Source organism: Aquarana catesbeiana, linkage group LG12 (genome assembly GCF_042186555.1).
Source record: "Aquarana catesbeiana isolate 2022-GZ linkage group LG12, ASM4218655v1, whole genome shotgun sequence".
NCBI classification, from domain to species: domain Eukaryota; kingdom Metazoa; phylum Chordata; class Amphibia; order Anura; family Ranidae; genus Aquarana; species Aquarana catesbeiana.
Genome location: NC_133335.1, coordinates 118,400,906 through 118,414,402, shown reverse-complemented (window position 1 = coordinate 118,414,402; position 13,497 = coordinate 118,400,906).

Genomic DNA, 13,497 nt, shown 5'->3' with positions numbered 1-13,497 from the left:
TATTTTAGCTGTGTGCTTAGGGTCATTGTCTTGTTGGAAGGTAAACCTTTAGCCCAGTCTGAGGTCCTGAGCACTCAGGAGAACGTTTTCGTGCAGGATATCCCTGTACTTGGCCGCATTCATCTTTCCCTCGATTGCAACCAGTCGTCCTGTCCATGCAGCTGAAAAACACCCCCACAGCATGATGCTGCCACCACCATGCTTCACTGTTGGAACTGTATTGGACAGGTGATGAGCAGTGCCTGGTTTTCTCCTTAGAATTAAGGCCAAAAAGTTCTATCTTGGTCTCATCAGACCAGAGAATCTTATTTCTCACCATCTTGGAGTCCTTCAGGTGTTTTTTAGCAAACTTGCAACATGAGGAGATCAAAACTCCGCCCACGGTAAGAGGTCTGACCAGTTGTGATGATGGTCAGAAATATAGCAACGTGGGAATTGCTCCAAGGACTGATTGGCTCGTTCTGCTGCGCCATTAGACTGCAGGTGATACGCAGAGGAGAAAGCAAGCTGAATTTCCAACTGTGCACAAAAGGCTCGCCAGAACCAGGACACAAACTGACTACCCCTGTCCAAGGCAATCACCTTGGGTAGCCCATGTAAGCGAAAGATCTCCCGAGCAAAAATGGAAGCCAGTTCGTTAGAAGTGGGCAACTTCTTAAGTGGAATATAATGAGACATTTTCGAGAACTGGTCAACCACAATAAGGATAACTGTGTTGCCCTAGAAGTTGGGTAACTCCACAATGAAATCCATAGACAGGTGGGTCCAGGGCCTCCCTCCATTGGGTATGGGTTGTAGGAGGCCCACTGGAAGGTGTCGTGGAGTCTTACTTTGAGCACACACGGAACAGGCAGCTATGAAAGCGGTTACATCAGCACGTAGGCTAGGCCACCAGAATTGTTGGGAAATGGCTCAAATGAGTTGATTCCTCCCAGGGTGGCCAGCACCCTTGGGAGAATGGTAAGTCTGGAGCACGGAAGTATGGAGACTCTCTGGGACAAAGCAGCGGTCACAAGGTTTCTCAGGAGGAGCATGGACCTGAGCAGCAAGAATTTTTCACCCACAGGAGAAGTTAGACTGGTGCAAACCATAGCCAGAATGCGATCAGGAAGAATCACAAGAACTGGAAACGACTCCATCTTGGAAGTGGAGGAAAATTGTCGTGACAAAGCGTCATCCCTTACATTCTTAGTACCGGTTAAGAATTAGACAATGTAGTTGAAACTAGACAAGAAAAAAGCCAATCGCGCCCTTCTGGGAGAGGCGTTTAGCCTCAGACAAGAATGTGAGATTCCTATGGTCAGTAAGAATGAGAACAGGCACAGTGGTACCTTCGAGGAGATGTCTCCATTCTTTCAGGGCTAAAATGATTGCTAACAGCTCTCTGTCATCAATCTCGTAATTGCACTCCGCAGCTGAAAATTTCTTGGAAAAGTAGCCACAAGGATGCATAGCGCTCTCAGAGGTAGGATGTTGAGACAGAAGGGCACCAACTCTACAACCCCTGGCAAAAATTATGGAATCACCAGTCCCTGAGGATGTTCCTTCAGTTGTTTATTGTTGTAGAAAAAAAGCAGATCACAGACATGGCCAAAAACTAAAGGCATTTCAAATGGCAACTTTCTGGCTTTAAGAAACACTAAAAGAAATCAAGAAAAATAATTTTGGTGGCCAGTAACAGTTATGCCCCGTACACACGGTCGGACTTTGTTCGGACATTCCGACAACAAAATCCTAGGATTTTTTCCGACGGATGTTGGCTCAAACTTGTTTTGCGTACACACGGTCGCACAAAGTTGTCGGAATTTCTGATCGCCAAGAATGCGGTGACGTCAAGCACGTACGACGAGACTAGAAAAGGCCAGCTCAGAACCAAGCGCAGCACCCTTTGGGCTCCTTTTGCTAATCTCGTGTTAGTAAAAGTTTGGTGAGAGACGATTCGCGCTTTTTCAGACTCGTGGTTTTCAGTTAGTTTTCTGCCGTTCAGTTTGTGCTTGTGGGTTTGTATCTGCTCTTCAGTGCGTGCAAGCAAGTTCCGCGTGACTTATAGTCATTGTATTCTTGTTCGTTCGTTACTGTTTTTCAGGTCGCTCTTCACAGGCCTGGCTGTTCTTCAGTGCGTTCTGTTACTGCGTTCTGAGCAGCCGACCGTTTTCTAGCCATGTTGCGTATGCGTACTCCTCGTAGAGTTCGTGCTGTGCGGGGGCTTGGTGTTGGGGTCCTGACCTTGACACAAGTCCAGTCCATGAACAGGGTGGGGAGGAGTTCATGGACCAAGAATTGGTTGCTTCAGTGTGACCAGTTCTGTCATATGCCTTTGCTCCGTGAGATCCGTGAGAATAATCCTGATGATTTCAGGAACTTTCTCAGGATGACGGACCCCGTGTTTCACCGTTTGTTGGCTTCGCTGACCCCTTATATTAGCAGGCAGGATACCTGCATGAGGCAAGCCATCACATCCGGAGCAGAGGCTCGTCGCTACCCTGCGGTATTTGGCGACAGGGAGAAGTCTGCAGGACTTGAAGTTTTCGACAGGCATCTCCCCCCAGGCTCTGGGTATCATTATCCCAGAGACCTGTTCTGCCATCATACAGGTCCTGCAGAAGGAGTATATGAAGGTAAGATTTTTATCCTTTAATATCACAATTCATTGTATTTAATGTGTGCTAATATATTGTATTTCTTTCCTCATTCCCTAATTACCATGATTGGAATATGCTGTGAATGTCACCTTTGTCCTCATGCATGCTGGATTTTTAGGTAATTAATTTTTTAGGTCCTTCATACAGATTGTCCTTCACTAACCTCCCCAGCATGTTCTCTCCTGGCCCTATATTCACCGCATGTAGTCACTTAAAACAATGTATTTTATCAGCTCCATAGTAGTGCTTTACCCCAAACACCCCCTAAAATGTTTGGAAATGTTATTTTAGCTTTAAATTCAGGCAGAGTGTCAGAGGCTTATTTTTTGTGGTGTCCCCAAATCATTTTTAGTAACCCTCCCTCCCCCAACTGCTAAGTCAGCTGATACCAATTTCTATCTATCCTCAATCATCTATCTGCTGACTTTGCCAAACCCATACACACTATACCCATCTCTTTTGTGCTCTGATTTATGGATGAATTCCCCAAACCATGTAGTGCAAGGGCCTGCCTGTATACATTTAAATGGTACTGTTTGAATTTTTAAGATCCTATTATTATCTTGAGTCAGGTAATAGCAGAATGTTCAAATGTGCTCAAATGTGTACAATGTGTATTGATATCTTTGTATTTGGACACTTCTTACCTGTCCAGTGGGCTGCCAATAGTGTAACTAAGGAGGGGCTGTTCCCAGTAATACCCTGTATTTAGGCATTCATCTCTCAATGAAGTGAAGAGGGTTACCTGTCCAAGATTTCCACACTCCCCATAATGTTCAAAATGGCCCATGAGAGGGGGGGGGAGGGGGAATATGATAGGTGTACCTTATAATTTGGTGTTGTTAAATTCCCCTTAATAAATGCTATCTGGGGGTTGCCCCAGAATGTTTGTGCCTAATCTGCTTGCCATGTTTCTGAGCAAAAATATTAATTTTTTTTTTTTCCTCAACAGTTTCCTTCCACGCCACAGGAATGGCAGACTGTGGCCTCCCACTTTGCCCAGCGGTAGGACTTTCCTACCTGCGGAGGGGCAATTGATGGGAAACATGTCCACATCATCCCACCACCCAACTCGGGGTCGTACTATTTCAACTATAAGGGGTTCAATAGTATTGTGATGTTGGCGGTGGTGTCGGCTAATTACGACTTCTTGTATGTGGACGTGGGGAAGAATGGCCGGATGTCCGATGGTGGAGTCATCGCCCAGACGGAGTTCTACAGGCGTCTCCAGAATGGCAGCTTGGACTTGCCAGCTCCAGAGGACAATGTGGAAGGACTCCCATTCGTGTTCATTGCTGATGAAGCGTTTGCGCTGGGGGACCACCTGATGCGGCCATTCCCGATGAGGACCCTCACCCCGGAACAGAGGGTTTTTAATTACCGGCTGGCCAGAGCCCGAAGAGTGGTGGAGAACACATTTGGAATCCTGGCCAGCCGGTTCCGCCTATTTCTGACACCTATCCATATGGCGGAGTATAAACTGAATCATATTATACTGGCGTGCTGTATTCTCTATAACTTTTTAAGGAAACATTCGGCCAACTATGCTTGAAATGCCTTTAGTTTTTGGCCATGTCTGTGATCTATTTTTTTCTACAACAATAAACAACTGAAGGAACATCCTCAGGGACTGGTGATTCTATAATTTTTGACAGGGGTTGTAGTCTCAGAAGCATCAACCTCAAGGATAAAAGGTAACGTAGGATCAGGATGTGCCAACACAGGAGCAGAAACAATTGCAGCCTTGAGGCTCTCAAAGGCATAATGGACTCTGGAGACCAACTCTATGAGTTACCATCCTTTCTGTTCATATCAGTCAGGGGCTTGACCAGAGATGAGAAATTTACGAATAAACCTCCGATAATAGTTGGCAATGCCAAGAAAACGCTGCAGAGGGTGTAAACCCACGGGTCGGGGGCCACTTTAGGACTGCTGAAAGTCTCTCTGGGTCCATTGAAAAACCAGCAGTGTAAATGACATAACCCAGGAATTTAACCTGTTTATGATGGAATTTGCACGTCTCCAATTTACAATAAAGATTGTTCTCTCTTAGTTTCTGAAGCACACGACAGACATCTGTGTGGCGGCTCGCCAGGGACTTGGAAAATATGAGGATATCATCGAGATAAACCACCACACATAACTGCAACAAATCTTGGAGGACATTGTTAATAAATTCCTGGAAAATTGCCAGGGCATTACAAAGGCCAAAAGGCATTACGAGGCACTCATAATGGCCTGTTCTGGTATTAAACGCAGTTTTCCACTCATCACCCTTCTTAATTCTCATGAGATTGTATACCCCTCTCAAATCTAACTTTGTGAAAAGCATTGCTCCTTTAAGGCAGTCAAATAACTCTGTAATCATCGGAATCAGATAGGCATTCCTAATCTTGAAACGATTGAGACCCCTATAATCAATAAAAGGTCTCAGTTCACCACTCTTCTTCTTCACAAAGAAGAAATCGGCACCAGCAGGAGACAAGGATTTGCGGATGAAACCTAAAGAAAGTGCGTCTGAAACATACTCCTTCATGGCCTTATCCTCCAAGACCAACAAAGGGTAAACCCGGACACGAGGGGGTATGGCACCAGGTTGAAGGTCAATTGTGCAATCATACAACTGGTGTGGAGGAAAACTACCGGCTTGACCTTTGTCAAAGACATTGCTAAAATCGCAGTAGGGAGGAGAGTGAAGAGGTGCACAGGACCTTGGCTACCTTCTGGAAGCATGTCTTACTGCATTGTGGCGATCAGGAGAGAACCTCAGCACGGAGCCAATCAAAAGAGGGGTTGTGCCCCTGTAACCAAGGATAACCAATAACCAGCTGAAACTTAGGTGAGAAAATAACTTGTAATTGGATTATCTCATGGTGAAGAGCCCCTACGGCCATGGACAATGGAACAGTCTCATGAGTCACATGGGCAGGCTGTAGAGGTCTCCCGTCAAGAGCCTCAATGGCAAGTCGATTGTCACACAGCTGCAACGGAATCGAGTGCTTCGATACAAAGGCAGCATCAATGAACAGGCCTGCAGTCCCAGAGTCGATTAGAGCCTGTATCTCTACGGACGACTCAGCCCAAGAAAGGGTAACCGAAACCAGGGGCTTATCCTTCTGGATAACTGGGGACAAAACAATACCACCTAAGGTCTGTCCGTAAAAGGACCTCAAGGTTCGGGCGTTCCCTGGACAGGTAGGACAAGACTTCAAAAAGTGTCCTGCCTGACCACAATAAAGGCACAATCTCTCCCTCGTCCTAAGGGTTCTCTCGTCCGCAGAGAGACATGTGAAGCCCAAGTGCATGGGTTCACCTTCACTGACCGACTCGGTACCAGGTGTCAGGAAGATCCTACCAGTAACAGGCATCCTGAGTGTGCAGTTGCGCGATCGCACGCGCCTATGCGCATGCGTGCGCGGATGGGAGCGCGCGCACCCATTAGCACCAGGCGGGCTATTTAAACCAGGCTTTTACACTGAGATCTTGCTGTCTGCTCTACAGCGTTACGTGTGTCTTGATCCTTGAAAACCTGTTCCTGTGCTAAACCCGGATTGCTCCTGACTATCCTTTTTGTCTGCCTGCATCTGATCCCGGCTTGTCTCCGACCATCCCTGTCATCTGCCTGCATCAGACCTCAGCTTGTCTGACTACTCTCCTGCCTGACCCCCTGGCACCTCCACTGTCTGCCTGACTACCGACTCGGCTTGCCTGACTCTCCAGTCTCAGTATCCTGGTTCCAGGTTCCAGTCTGCTATCCAATTCCAGTCTGCTGTCCGGTTCCTGTCTGCTGTCCGGTTCCTGTCTGCTGTCCGGTTCCTGTCTGCTGTTCAGTTCCAGTCTGCTGTCCACTTCCAGTCTGCTGTCCACTTCCAGTCTGCTGTCCAGTTCCAATCTGCTGTCCAGTTCCAGTCTGCTGTCCAGTCCCAGTCTGATCTCCGGTTTCAGTCTGCTGTCCGGTTCCAGTCTGCTGTCCAGTTCCAGTCTGCTGTCCGGTTCCAGTCTGCTGTCCGGTTCCAGTCTGCTGTCCGGTTCCAGTCTGCTGTTCGGTTCCAGTCTGCTGTCTGGTTCCAGTCTGCTGTCTGGTTCCAGTCTGCTGCACCAGCCTGCTGATCCATCTCCTTCCAGGTTCCGGTCTATCTTCCGGCTCAGTCTGAGGTTCTTCTGCACAGTGCTTCCTGAGTTCCAGACCCATCTCCTGCCATTGATCCTGCCAGGCACTCGTGCCACTCTTGACTCCTGTGCTTCCTGTTTACCCTACCAGGGCCCTCAAGTCGGAGCTGCAAGAGAGGCCATCCCCTGCAAGTCGGGCTCGTCTACAAGGTACGTGACAGTAGCAGACAGCCATGACCGAGCCCGAGCAGGGATCCTCTTCTATGTAAGAACTTTGTATGCACTTGGCAGGCCTTACCTAGGCTGTTAAAAGTCTCCAAGAAGGATATACACGTTTGGAAGAATGGGTCCAAGTACTTTCTTGTCCCACTACAACTCAGGGGCCTGCTCACCCGTCTACTTCTGCTACCAGTACTACTTCTCCTACAGTAGTTATGCTGCCTCCCGAACCAAGAGTTCCCACTACTGAAAAGTTTTCCGGGGAACTAAGTAAATTCAGGGCATTCTGGAACTCATGCAAACTATACTTCGTCCTCCAACCTCGCACCTTTTCGCTTGAAGCCACTAAAGTGGGCTTTGTGGTTTCTTTACTTCTGGGTGACCCCCAAACATGGGCCCACCGCCTTCTGGAACAGAAAGCCAAGGTACTAACTAATTTGGCTACCTTTTTTGATACTATGGCCCAACTCTAGGAGGACCCTCAGCTCTCCGCAACCGCAGAAGCCACCCTGCACACCCTTCAACAAGGGTGTAGGGCAGTAGAGGACTATGTTGCGGAATTCCGCCAATGGAGTGCAGATACGGACTGGAATGACGCTGCCCTCCGCTACCAGTTCCGCATGGGGCTCTCTGACCCCTTAAAAGATGAACTGGCTCGTGTGGGAATTCCTCAGACTCTGGATGCCTTGGTCAACCTCGCTATACAAATTGATCGATGATTGAGAGAGCGAAGAGCAGAAAGAGGTGCTGGGTCCACTCGCCCTACCTGGATGTTGCCTAGAGTCCCCAACTACACCCATTCAGCACCCACCTCTAGTCCAGCCTCTATAGCTGATACCTCTGAGCCCATTCAGCTTGGAGTCCTTCGCCCTTCTCTCAGGATGGAGGAACGCCAACGTCGCCGGGCAAATAACCTGTGTCTGTACTGCGGGGAACATGGGGACTATGTCAGGAACTGTCCTACCAAACTCCGTAAGTGCCTGTCTGTCTCTTCTGATGATGCGACTGCTTGGCCTAAGACTTCCTCTCACCTTACTCTTTCTATATCATTGCAGCTCCTAGGAAGGACTTTACAGGTTCCCGCTATCATTGACTCCAGGGTTTGTAGCTGCTTTTTGGATTCATCTTTTGCAGCCAAACACCAGATCCCTCTGCTATACAAGGCCCATGGACTGTCTATTCACCCGGTTGATGGGTCTGCAATAAAATCTGGGCCAGTCATACAAGAAACTGCTCCCCTTCTAGTCACCATCTTCAACCTGCACCAAGAACTGCTTTGCCTGGACATTATTGCTTCACCATTGTTCCCTGTTATCCTTGGTATGCCGTGGCTACAAGCCCATAACCCCACTATAAACTAGGTCACTGGAGAAGTCACGTTCCCCTCTCTGTACTGCCAACAGTTCTGCATTCTGAAGGACTCTTGTGAATCTCCTGCTCTGTTATGTTTGAACGCTGATTCTGAGCTACGCCAGTCGGTCCCCGAGGTCTAACATGACTTCTTAGATGTATTTAGTAAAAAAGGGTCTGAAACCCTTCCTCCTCATCGGGCCTATGACTGCCCCATCGAGCTCCTTCCCGGAGCCGAATTTCCCTTTGGCAGGATTTTTCCTTTGACTGAGCTGGAGCAAGGGACACTGAAAGTCTGATACGGACTGGAATGACGCTGCCCTCCGCTACCAGTTCCGCATGGGGCTCTCTGACCCCTTAAAAGATGAACTAGCTCGTGAGGGAATTCCTCAGACTCTGGATGCCTTGGTCAACCTCGCTATACAAATTGATCGATGATTGAGAGAGCGAAGAGCAGAAAGAGGTGCTGGGTCCACTCGCCCTACCTGGATGTTGCCTAGAGTCCCCAACTACACCCATTCACCCACCTCTAGTCCAGCCTCTATAGCTGATACCTCTGAGCCCATTCAGCTTGGAGTCCTTCGCCCTTCTCTCAGGATGGAGGAACGCCAACGTCGCCGGGCAAATAACCTGTGTCTGTACTGCGGGGAACCTGGGCACTATGTCAGGAACTGTCCTACCAAACTCCGTAAGTGCCTGTCTGTCTCTTCTGATGATGCGACTGCTTGGCCTAAGACTTCCTCTCACCTTACTCTTTCTATATCATTGCAGCTCCTAGGAAGGACTTTACAGGTTCCCGCTATCATTGACTCCAGGGTTTGTAGCTGCTTTTTGGATTCATCTTTTGCAGCCAAACACCAGATCCCTCTGCTATACAAGGCCCATGGACTCTCTATTCACCTGGTCGATGGGTCTGCAATAAAATCTGGGCCAGTCATACAAGAAACTGCTCCCCTTCCAGTCACCATCTTCAACCTGCACCAAGAACTGCTTTGCCTGGACATTATTGCTTCACCATTGTTCCCTGTTATCCTTGGTATGCCGTGGCTACAAGCCCATAACCCCACTATAAACTAGGTCACTGGAGAAGTCACGTTCCCCTCTCTGTACTGCCAACAGTTCTGCATTCTGAAGGACTCTTGTGAATCTCCTGCTCTGTTATGTTTGAACGCTGATTCTGAGCTACGCCAGTCGGTCCCCGAGGTCTACCATGACTTCTTAGATGTATTTAGTAAAAAAGGGTCTGAAACCCTTCCTCCTCGTCGGGCCTATGACTGCCCCATCGAGCTCCTTCCCGGAGCCGAATTTCCCTTTGGCAGGATTTTTCCTTTGACTGAGCTGGAGCAAGGGACACTGAAAGTGTACATTGATGAAAACCTAGAAAAAGGTTTCATTCGACCTTCCACATCGCCAGCAGGTGCAGGTATCTTCGCCTCTGCATAGACTATCGGGAACTCAATAAAATTACTGTTAAAAATCGTTACCCTCTCCCCTTGGTACAAGAGTTATTCCAGAGACTGGGGACTGCTACTATTTTTACCAAATTAGATCTCTGAGGGGCGTATAACCTGGTCCGTATCAGAAAAAGGGATGAGTGGAAGACAGCTTTTCGCACTCGCTTCGGGCACTTTGAGTACATGGTAATGCCTTTTGGATTGTGCAACACCCCTGCAACTTTTCAGTATTTCATAAACGATGTCTTCCGGACCTTTTTCTACTTGGATCTGTTTGTCAATGTCTACTTAGATGACATTCTCATCTTCTCTTCCTCTCTGGACTCACACCGCAAACATGTCAGATGTGTTTTAGCCCGGCTCTGGCAAAATGGCTTGTACGCTAAGGCTGAAAAGTGCGAGTTCGAGCGAGAGAGTATTCCATTTTTGGGACTTATTTTCGTGGAAGGGATCAAAATGGATCCCCATAAGATTGCTGCAATTCTTGACTGGCCAGCCCCTACTGACAAGAAAGGAGTCCAACGTTTCGTTGGCTTCACCAGTTTCTATAGAAAATGTATTAAAGGGTTTTCAGCTATCATCTGCCCCATCACTCAGTTGACCAAACAAGGAGTTCGCTTTCATTGGTCGCCAGAAACTCAAACCACCTTTGACTCCCTCAAAAGACTGTTTACTTCTGCTGTTGTTTTTAAGCATCCCGATTCCTCCCTACCATTTGTTCTGGAAGTGGAAGCTGTTATAGCGGTTCTTTGCCAATGGCAAGGGACCAAAGCTTTGTTATACCCAGTAGCCTTCTTTTCTCGCAAGTTATCAACTGCAGAAAGGAATTATGATGTAGGAGATCGGGAACTACTGGCCATAAAATCCGCTCTTGAAGAATTGCGATACCTCTTGGAGGGAGCTGCTCATCCTATTCTGATCTACACAGATCACAAAAACCTGGAATACCTGAATTCCGCAAAGAGGTTGAGACCACGACAAGCCAGGTTGGCCTTGTTCTTTTCCAGGTTTTCCTTCCATGTTACCTATCGGCCAGGCTCTAAGAACATAAAACCTGACGCTCTGTCTAGGATGTTCCACAAGCCCCAAGAAACCTTACCTCCAGACACTATCCTTTCCCCAGGAAATTTTCTCCTGTTACAAGAAGACCTGCTCTTGCGGATCAAGCAAGCCTCAGTAGGGTCGGTACCTGCCATAGGGACTGAACTACAAGCTAAGGATGGACTGTTTTGGTTCGGAAGCAAAATCTTTGTACTTGAAGGCCTACGGGTCACAATTTTAGAACTTTGTCATGACCATGCACTGGCAGGACATTTTGGTGTTACCAAGACTGTTGATCTTGTCCAGCGCACCTTCTGGTGGCCCCAAGTACTTAAAGACTGCAAGAGATAAGTGGAATCCAGTACCACCTGTGCTCGGAATAAAACCAGTAGAACCAGGGCCTGGCGATTACTGAAACCTCTGCCAGTTCCAGACAGGCCATGGAAGATGTTGTCCATAGACTTCATTGTCGAGTTGCCTCCGGCAGAGGGGCACACTGCCATCTTTGTGGTGGTAGATCGATTATCTAAAATGGCTCACTTCATTCCGATGAAGGGTACTCCCTCTGCTCCTGAAACTGCACAAATGTTCATCAGAGAAGTAATTAAACTCAATGGAATTCCGGCTAATATAGTTTCTGATCGAGGAGTACAATTTACTTCCCGATTCTGGAGAGCCCTGTTTAAAGCCCTAGGAATTGAACTATCATTTTCCACTGCCTATCATCCCCAGACGAATTGTCAAACTGAGAGTACTAACCAGACCCTCGAGCAATATCTTCGCTGTTTTTCTTCCTTTTCTCAGGATGACTGGTTCTCTCTGCTTCCTTTGACTGAATTTGCCTATAATAATTCCGTCCACTCTGGAACAAAACAAAGTCCGTTTTTTGCTAACTACGGGTTTCACCCATCCTTTTTGCCCAACTCCATTCCTGAATTTTCCGTACCAGCGGTCCAGGAAACAATACATTTTTTCTCCTCCAACAACCAAGTATTACAGGAAACCATGACGAAGTCTCAAGAGCGCAACAAAGAAACCGTGGACAGGAAGAAACAAGGAGAATTGGTACTTGAACCTGGTAGCCTTGTATGGTTATCCACCGTAAACCTAAAATTGACTTGTCCCTCCAGGAAGTTGGGTCCTACATGCCTGGGTCCCTTTCCTGTAAAAAGGAAAATTAATGAGGTAGCTTATGAGCTGGAACTCCCGGACTCACTCAGGATTCATCCTGTCTTTCACGTTTCCCTGTTGAAACCTTTTATCTCCAACCTATTCCCTGAACGGAATTTGAATCCCCCGGATCCTGTAATAGTGGACGGAGAGGAAGAATTTGAAATCGAAGCCATCCTAGATTGCAGGAAGAGGAATAATCAAGCCCAATTCCTGATTAAGTGGAAAGGGTATGGCCCGGAAGAGAACTCTTTGGAGCCTGAGGAGAACATCCATGCTAAAAGCTTAATTCAATCCTTTAAGAGATCCCATCCTGAGAAATGGGCCTGGTTGGGCATCCGGAGGCTGCCCCTTGGGGGGGCAATATCAGGAAGATCCTGCCAGTAACAGGCATCCTGAGCGTGCAGTTGTGCGATCGCGTGTGTCTATGCACATGCGCATGCGCGCATGTGTGCATGCGCAACCATTATCACCAGGCGGACTATTTAAACCAGACTTTCACACTGAGATCTTGCTGTCTGCTCTACAGCGTTACGTGTGTCTTGATCCTTGAAAACCTGTTCCTGTGCTAAACCCGGCTTGCTCCTGACTATCCTTGTTGTCCGCCTGCATCTGATCCCGGCTTGTCTCCGACCATCCCTGTCATCTGCCTGCATCTGACCTCGGCTTGTCTGACTACTCTCCTGCCTGAACCCCTGGCACCTCCACTGTCTGCCTGACTACCGACCTGGCTTGTCTGACTCTCCAGTCTCAGTATCCTGGTTCCAGGTTCCAGTCTGTTATCCAGTTCCAGTCTGCTATCCGGTTCCAGTCTACTGTTCAGTTCCAGTCTGCTGTCCGGTTCCAGTCTGCTTTCCGGTTCCAGTCTGCTGTCCAGTCCCAGTCTGCTGTCTGATTCCAGTCTGCTGTCCGGTTCCAGTCTGCTGTTCAGTTCCAGTCTGCTGTCCGGTTCCAGCCTGCTATTCAGTTCCAGTCTGCTGTTCAGTTCCAGTCTGCTGTCCAGTTCCAGTCTGCTGTGCAGTTCCAGTCTGTTGTTCAGCTCCAGTCTGCTGTCCGGTTCCAGTCTGCTGCACCAGCCTGCTGATCCAGCTCATTCCAGGTTCCGGTCTACCTTCCGGCTCAGTCTGAGGTTCTTCTGCACAGTGCTTCCTGAGTTCCAGACCCATCTACTGCCGTTGATTCTGCCAGGCACTCGTGCCACTCTTCAAAGATACATAGTCTATATGGCAATATGTTAAGACAAAATATTGAAGACTTATATAGACATCTTGACTGAAAATCCACTCACTACCACCAAGAGTTGAGGAGGCTTACCAGATGAGGTGGACCCAATGGGGCATACGCCGGATTGGGTCGGACAAGGCTTAGGTGGTGAGTGGCTGTATATACTCCAAGAAGGATGCGGTCTCACGAGTTTGTTGAATTCATCCAGATAATACCAGGAACTTGAGAGGTGTGCGCAATCTCCCGGATGTGGGAGGTCATGTAGATCTTAAGGAAGTAGTGGGGTG